At 42.5% G+C, this 8832-nt stretch overlaps 1 pseudogene; it reads right to left on the reverse strand.

Annotated features, from left to right (window-relative positions):
* Positions 1-2399: 2399 nt before the first annotated feature.
* LOC138998752 (heme-binding protein 2 pseudogene) lies at positions 2400-2882 on the reverse strand (annotated as a pseudogene).
* Between the last annotated feature and the right edge of the window lie 5950 nt (positions 2883-8832).

An 8832-nucleotide genomic window follows, 5' to 3' on the forward strand; every position in this document is an offset into this window, starting at 1 on the left:
CTCCCAGGGCCGCCCGAGGCTCAGGTAACCAGGGCCGAGGCTTGTGCTGCCGGCAGTGGCAGCAGCAGAGGTGTGATGGGGCGTCACCTTTCCCTGATCACCGGGTCACCTCCCACCCCTGAGGGCTCCTGGACTGTGAGAGGGGGCAGGCTGGGCTGAGGGACGCTCCCCTCCAGTGCATGAATTTTCATGCACCAGGCCTCTAGGTATAGATAAGAATAAATTATATACAACTATGTATTTTAAACATAAAGAAATATATAAAATATGAATATATAATATGAAAAGAAATATATATTGCTAGAGGCCTGATGCACTAAATTCATGCAAGAGTAGGCCTTCCTTCCCCTGGCTGCCGGCACCAGCTTCCCTCTGGTACCCAGGACCCGGGCTTCCCTCTGGCCACAAGCAGGCACCCGGGATCTGGGCTTCCCTCACAGCCTCGGCTTCATCTGGAAGGTCATCTGGAAGGACGTCTGGTCTAATTAGCATATTATGCTTTTATTATTATATATATTACATAAAGTAAGTTATATTATAAATTAATATAAAAACATGAATGCACAATGAAAATATGTATAATATTATAAAATAAATAAATAATATAAATAAATATGTTTTATAAATAGATATCAAAATAAATTTTATGTAAACAGAATTTGTGAAAATCATTAGGATTTCATAATTTGGTAATCTTAGACATCATCATCATCTCTCTCTCTTTCTCTCTTTTTAATTAGATTACCTGTTTATTATAAAGGCTATTAAAGAATACAGATCAATAGCCAGATGAAGAAAGCAAGGTCCCAAACAAAAGAAATTCTGTCCCTGTGGAGTTTGGGGCTTGGCACTGTGGCATGCAGAAGTGTTCTGGTTCCCCAACATGGAAGCTCCTTGAACCCTCTTCTTTTGAGTTTCTTGGAGGCTTCATTAAATAGACACGATTGATTAACTACTCATTGGCCATTGGTGATTTATTCAACCTCCTTCATCCTCCCCGCTGCCAGAAATCAGGGGGTGAGACTGAAAGTTCAAACTCTCTATTCCTGACTGGTTCCCCTGGCAATCAGCTCTTCATCCTTAGGTGTTTTCCAAAAGTCATCTTAAACACAAACCCAGTTGTGGTGGAAAAGGGCCTATTATGACCAACAAGAAACTCATTTCACCTTTATGGTTCTGAAGTGATTTCAGGAACTGAGGACAAAGACCAAATATTATAACAAAAGATGCTCCCATTGCTCTTACTACTCAGGAAATTCCAAGGGTTTTAGGTGCTGTGAGCCAGGAACCACAGATGAAGACAAAATATATATGAGAAATATATTTAGTAACCTGAATGATCTAACATTCTAAGGCTATAACACTCTTATGTGAATTTGTACCAACTTAACTTCAAGAACATATAAAAACTTTGCTCCTACACAGCTCTAACCCCACCCAGTTAGTTATTGATGTCACAAAATTACATCTTTATGCGTTGGGTTCCAAGTCATAGACTAACAATTGTTTCCTCAATACATTAGTCACTCTCTTTTTTAAAAATCTTTAAAAAATTTTTCTTCCTTTTTTTTTGTTTTAGTCACTCTCTTTTTTTTAAACCTTTAACATTTTTATTGATAATATCTGGAGGGGATAACATCCAATTGATCCAAATCCAAGTATAAAATGGCAACATAGTTGTGATACAGTGAAAAAGGGGAAGTAACATGACATTTCTCTGGAGCCTCATAGAACTAAAGACCACTAGGATTATGAACAATTTACATTATAGAATACTAGAGGCCCAATGCAGGAAAATTCGTGCAAGAGTAGGTCTTCCTTCCCCTGGCTGCCGGCATCGGCTTCCCTCCAGCACCTGGAACCTGGGCTTTGCTCCCTCCGGCTGCCGGCAGGCATCTGGGACCCAGGCTGGCTTCCCCCGGCCACCCACAGGCACCCATGACCTGGCTGGCTTCCCTCTGGCCTTGGCTTTGTCAGGAAGGACGTCTGGAATGACGTCCAGAAGATGTCTGCTCTAATTAGCATATTACCCTTTTATTATTATAGACTAGAGGCCCAGTGCACGAAATTCATGCACTGGTAGGGTCCCTAGGGGCTGGCAGCAGCCACTGGGCACTCCTTCCCTTTCCCCAGCTGGCCCCGCCCCTTGGTTGAACTCCTGGAAGAACTCCCAGTTGAGGGGACAATTTGCATACTATGCTTTTATTATATAGGATTGTCCCATGTTACCTGTGTATCTTGATAATGCTTTAAGCATTAAAAAGGCACATTGGAAATAAGCCCAATTCTTATTAGTACTCTCAGGGAGAAGATACTAGACATACATTTTACTTATAGGTGTGTTGATGTCTATATTAAACAAAGTTTAGCCCCTGGTGATGCTACTTCTTTTCATTTTCTCATTCATTTTCTTCAGAGGGTTAATTTGTATGAACCAATGACACTTCATTATTTCTATTAAGCAAATTAAAAGGACTGTTGTAGCCGGCAGTGTAGTAAACCTTTTCATCACAAACTTTTTCTTCTACCCTCAAAATGCTTGCTGATATTAGAAGTTGTTCTTGATTCTTGTGGGCACTAGAGAATCCATCGAAAGACCATACAAAGACAGTCATTTTGGCTCTGTCTTCAATGAAGACATCTGACTCTGAAAGTCTGGGTGGATCAGATTGTTGCTCAGAGGGGATATATAAGGAAATCATAAAGGTAGGCTCACTAAAAGGATATGAACCAGCTCATCATTGGAGCTGTCATCCTAATTTTTATCTCTTTCTTGTTTTTGCCTTGTATATAGCTGCTCAGCCTGGTAAAGCCAGTCTGGATGGAGGAATCCAATCTATTGAGTCAACAGAGGTGCTGACCCACTTGGCTAGCCCATAGAGTCAGATCCTTTAACTTCCGGGAATTCTGGGGGCTGGAAGTTTGAGCTCAGGGTGCAAGAAAAGTCAGGTGAGAGCCCTATTCCTGGTGGCAGACTGCTGGTGGTATCCTTACATGGTGGAAGAGATTACATTAGTCTCTTAAAACAAGTAGAACACAAAAAGTAGAGCTACAAACCAAAGTTATAATATACTAGCTTTTATAATTATCCACATTTTTAGCAAAAATTTTTATTTCTTCTTGAGGCTTTGAGTTATTGTCCAGAGTCCTTTCATTTCAAACTGAAGAACACTCTTCATGCCAGGAAAGTCTGTAGTAAAGAACACTCTCAGCTTTGGTTTATCTGGGAATGTCTTAATGTTTCCCTCATTTTTGGATAGTTTTGCTAGGTATAGAATTATTGGTTGACAGTATTTTTCTTTCAATACTTTGAATATGCTAATCCACTGCCCTCTGGTCTCCAAGGTTTATGATGAGAAATCTGCCCATGATCTTGTTGGCAAAAATATGATGAAAACTACTTTCAGTTTTATAGATGTTAATAATATAACTTATGCAACAGAACATTTTTTTAAAAAAAATATATTTTATTGATTTCTTACAGAGAGGAAGGGAGAGTGGTAGAGAGTTAGAAACATCAATGAGAGAGAAACATTAATCAGCTGCCTCCTGCACACCCACTACTGGGGATGTGCCCACAACCAAGGTACATGCCCTTGACCGGAATCAAACCTGGGACCCTTCAGTCCGCAGGCTGATGCTCTATCCACTGAGCCAAACCGGTTAGGGCAGAGCATTTTCTTATAGTATTGTAGTATCAGTTAAGTTGTAGCATCATTTTGAGACCAATAGGAGTTAAAAAAAAAAGGAACTGAATATTTTAAGTGTAGCCATTATAAGATCTTTAAAAGACAAAAATTATTACAGAATTTCAAATTATATATGAAAAGATAACTGCAGTATCCTACAAATTTTAATTTTGAATAAAGTAAATATTAGTCTTTAATATCCCACATAAACAAAAAGCTCTTTGGAGTTTTCTTTTTTATTATTTTTTATTTTTAGCATAAAAGAGTTTGATATAAAAAACTGAGAAAACCACTGTGGTTTATCCCCAGCTGTCACTGGTCCTTATCTTGCTCTGACCTTATAAGATGCCATTGTGATGGAATTATAAAAAACTTCTATAAAAGCTTTTGGCTAGGTTAATTTTTTTTAATAATATATTTTTATTGATTTCACAGAGAAAGGGAGAGGGGGAGAGAGAAAGAGAGAAACATCAATGAAGAGAGAGAATCATTGATTGGCTTTTTCCTGCATGCCTTCTACTGGGGAGGAGCCTGCAAACCAGGCATGTGCCCTTGATGGGAATTGAACTTGGGACCCTTCAGTCCCTAGGCAAATGCTCTATCCACTGAGCCAAACCAGCTGGGGCAAGGTTTTTGTCTTTATAGTCCAGGAAGTTCATTTGTGATCACCTGTCAGCTTGTTTTCTTTTTTATTTTCTCTTATTTTTTCCTTTGTCTTTACTCTTTCTTTTTCTCAATTTTTTTCTTTTCACTTTTTAAATTTTTTTCCCTCAAATTTTCTTTTCTAATTTTTCTTGTTCTTTTTTTCTAAAAATTTTAAAATTAGTATTGTCAGTATCATTAGTATAGTTAGCACTGTCTTTATATTTTTTATTAGCATAGTTAGCATTGGTACTATTATTAGCAGTTAGCATAGTATAGTTAGTATCATTTATTAGCATTAGTAAGCATAGTTAGCATTGTTAGTATTAGTTAGCATAGCATAGTATAATTAGTACTATTTTCTAGCAAAGTTAGCATTAATAGTTAATATTGTCAGTTAGTGTCGTTAGGAGGTCACCATGTCTCATGACCTTGTAGCCATCTCTACTGATGAGGAGCCCCGGTTGGCCACTACAAGCTCCTGAACACCATTGGCCAGGGAACCTTTGCTAAGATGAGGTTGGCCCAGCACGTTCTGACTGTCAGAGGTGGCTGTCAAAGTCATTAATCAGCAGGGCGCCTTCGGACTTTTCCGGGAAGTCCCCTGCATGAGGCTTTGAATCACCTGAATATTGTAGGTGATTGATGCTGAGGAAACACATTATGCCTTGTTATGGAGCATGTAAGCAGCGGGGACATGTTCTATTATCTGCAGGGCTGGGCCACGCGACCAAAAATGAGGCTCAAGGCATTTTCTGGCAGCTGCTGTGCAGAACTGCCACCAGCCAGGCATCATCCACTGATGCCAGAGACCGTGCTTTCTGGTTTGGAGCTGAATGTAAAACTTGCAGACTTGGGCCTCAGCACTGAATTTATTGGCCATAAATTGAGCACATTCTGTGGCAGCCTCCCTTATGCCTCTCCAGAGCTCTTCCTGGGTGAAAACTTTGATGCCCCAGGGTCGATGTATGGAGCCCCGGAGTGGTTCTGTATAAGATGGTCACTGGGACTCGGCCTTTTATGGGAAAGGGCTTCTGGGAGCCACAACAGCTAATACTGAGCAGACACTACTATGTCCCCTATTTCCTGTCTTTTGAGTGTGAAAAGCTCTTAAAGAAATTAATGACTGTCAATCCCAGCCATAAAGGAACTAAGAATTAATGAGGGACCCAGGGCTCACCATGGGCCAGGAGGAGGAAATTAGACTTTACAGTGAGCAGCCCAGTGACAACATGAACCCCTGGGTGACCGAGGAAATGATGAACCTGGAGTCTGTGCGGGACCAGATCCAGGATATGAATAATATGCAGGAGGCATGACAGAGTGACGGCTACATACCTGATTCTGAGCACCAAAAACCCAAAGTGGAGGGCTGCACCATCACAGTCCTTCCCCAACCTTCAAGGTTCAGCCATAAGGCCAGAAGAGCCTGCCAGTTCCCCAGCCAGCCTGGAGTTGAGGACCCCACCACCCCAGCTCAGCCCCTAGCATGGTCTTTGTGGCTTCCCCTCCTCCCATAGCAGCAGAACCCCAGAGGGAACCAATAAGGAAAACTCTCTATATGCTGGATAGCCTGATGGTGTGACTCCAGTCTCTTCTGGCCACAGCCAGGGCTGCCAGGGAGTGGCTAGGAGGTTCTTGAACTTTATTAAGACACCCTTGCTGTAAGTGGTCCATTAAGAAGCAGCATCTTAATTAGACCTAAGTAAAGTCAATGTGATTTTTTAAATTGTGGATGGCCAAGTCAGGGCCACAGTGAAAGATTGTGGGTCAGGCTGCACTCCCTGCAATTTATTTATTTATTTATTTAATTGTTTTATTGCTTAAAGTATTACAAAGAGTATTACATATGTGTCTTTTTTCCCCCACCCTTGACAATCCCCTGGCCTCCCCTACCCCCCAGTGTCTTATGTCCATTGGTTACGCTTATATGCATGCATACAAGTCCTTCGGTTGATCTCTTACCACCCCCCTCCCACCCACCAACCCTCACCGGCCTTCCCGCTGTAGTTTGACAGTCTGTTTGAGGCTGCTCTGCCTCTGTATCTATTTTTGTTCATAAGTTTATAATGGTCTTTATTATCCATAAATGAGTGAGATCATATGGTATTTTTCCTTCATTGACTGGCTTATTTCACTTAGCATAATGCTCTCCAGTTCCATCCATGCTGTTCCAAATGGTAGGAGTTCCTTCTTTTTTACAGCAGCATAGTATTCCATCATGTAGATGTACCACAGTTTTCTAATCCATTCATCTACTGATGGGCACTTAGGCTGTTTCCAGATCTTAGCTATGGTGAATTGTGCTGCTATGAACATAGAGTTGCATATATCCTTTCTGATTGGTGTTTCTGGTTTCTTGGGATAAATTCCTAGAAGTGGGATCACAGGGTCAAATGGGAGTTCCATTTCCAATTTTTTGAGGAAACTCCATACTGTCTTCCATAGTGGCTGCACCAGTCTGCATTCCCACCAGTAGTTGCACGAGTGTTCCTTTTTTCTGCTCCCTGCAATTTAAATGCTGAGCTAGAAGATGCTGAGCTCCAGGAAGACTGGCAATGTGGTATGGGAGATTGGCCAGAGGCTGGTTTGTCCCCTGGGTGAGTGGACTCGGTCCAGTGGACAATGGAGGTGTGCAGACTGCCCCAGTGTTGTCTACACAGGATTCAAACCAGGAGGGTACCTGGCATCTCTGTGGCTTTCAGAGGCATTGTACCCAAAATACCTGGTGAGCCTGGAGGGTGGCCTGGAGCCCCCTGGGAGACAAAAGAAGAGACCACCCTCACTGCAGGTACACCCCTTTGCCCCTACTTGGTGAAACCTCAGAGACTGAACTGATCCTCTTCCATGTTTGTAGGGGAGAGGGTGGTTCTGATTAAACTACTGGATTCTTACAAACCATGTAATAAACTAGATGCTCCAGAAAGATGTATCGAATACTCTGTTTTGCATGCTCCCTCCACAGAACTGGGGCAGAGCTCAGGCTGTTCATCCTCCAGTTTGAGAAGTGTGTAGTGATGTAGTACTTGGACTTAATCAGAACAACTAATGGAAAAATGACTGAAGAGAATTACTTTGGTAACTCCCAACAGCAATGAATGTGGTTTCAAAGGGAAAGGCCGCGAATCCTAAGTTCCCAGAGGAGGAGGCACTCCACACCACGCAGGGCCACAGAGGGAAACACTAGGGCTGGTCAGGAGGTGGAGAAAACAGAGATTTTCCTTCCTTTTCCTCCCTCTGTGACATCTCCTCAGGGGGTCCCGAGGAAACCAAACTCCCATCAGCATGGACATAGTCCCACATTCTACTGAAGCTGGACAGCTCATGGGCAAGTCCTCAGGAGCCCAAGCTCCTGTCAGTGTGGCAGTGGCCGCACAATCTCCCAAAGCTGTGGAGGCCCCTCTCCAGACAGACACAGTCTCTCTTAAGAACAGAGAAGCCCTAACCTGTGCCGCGCTCAGCATGGCCAGGGGTGTACCTGAGGGCGGGGAGGGTGGTGAAGGATTAAAGAAGACAGACAAGAGAATAAAGCTGGGGCTAAGCGGGATGCCGCTCTCGGATGGAGAGACAGTGCCACAGCCTGCAAGCCGAGTCTTTATTTTATAGCCAGATTCCACGAGGCAAAGTAAGGGCATGGTCAAGATGTTTACAATGTTCTCACGGGTTTCGAATCTACTCAATTATATGCACTTGAACTCTATCAAGCTTTGTTTGGGCAGCACTTGCTGCACCTCCTGCAGCTTATCTCACTTAGCCACCTGGGACCACAGGTTCGGACCATAAACTCAAGCTTACAAGTATAGCCTTTGGCTATCATTGTGCTGGGAGGGCTTTGCCCTCCAAACTGGGAGTTGCACATGGCTTTGCCACGAGAGGACAGTGCCCTCTCATTAGTCCGAGGTTTGAACCTGTCCAAATGCTGTAGCCGCTTTCCACACTAATCAGTTTGGCTCAGTGGATAGAGCATCAGCCTGTAGACTGAAGGGTTCTAGGTTCGATTCCAATCAAGGGCACACGCCTGGGTTTTGGGCTTGATCCCCAGTAGGGGGTGTGCAGGAGGCAGCCAGTCAATGATTCTCTTTCATCATTGATGTTTCTATCTCTCTATCCCTCTCCCTTTCTCTCTGAAATCAATAAAAATACATTAAAAAAACAAAACAGAGAAAATAATTGAACCCAGCTCAGCATAGGTTATAGGAAGCTTAACAATAACAACTACCATATTAGAAATTTTCCTTTGCCAAGCACTTTACAGATATCTTAAAAATGACATATCCATAAAGTATAAAGCCTGATCTCGTCCTCCCTCACGCCCCCTCCCTTACACATACAAATATTCTACTTAGGAATAGAAGGAAAAAAGATCTTGGAGTGGTTGTGAATGGTAGTTTTTTCATATCCATTCAGCTCTCCTATGCCTTTTGATTGGAACATTTAATTCATTTAAATTTAGGGTTATTATTGATAGGTACTTATTTATTGTCATTTAAATTCTGTACCA

The sequence above is a fragment of the Myotis yumanensis genome, unplaced genomic scaffold (genome assembly GCF_028538775.1).
Source record: "Myotis yumanensis isolate MYYU_CA2020_CCGP unplaced genomic scaffold, mMyoYum1.0.hap1 SCAF_1, whole genome shotgun sequence".
Lineage (NCBI taxonomy): Eukaryota > Metazoa > Chordata > Mammalia > Chiroptera > Vespertilionidae > Myotis > Myotis yumanensis.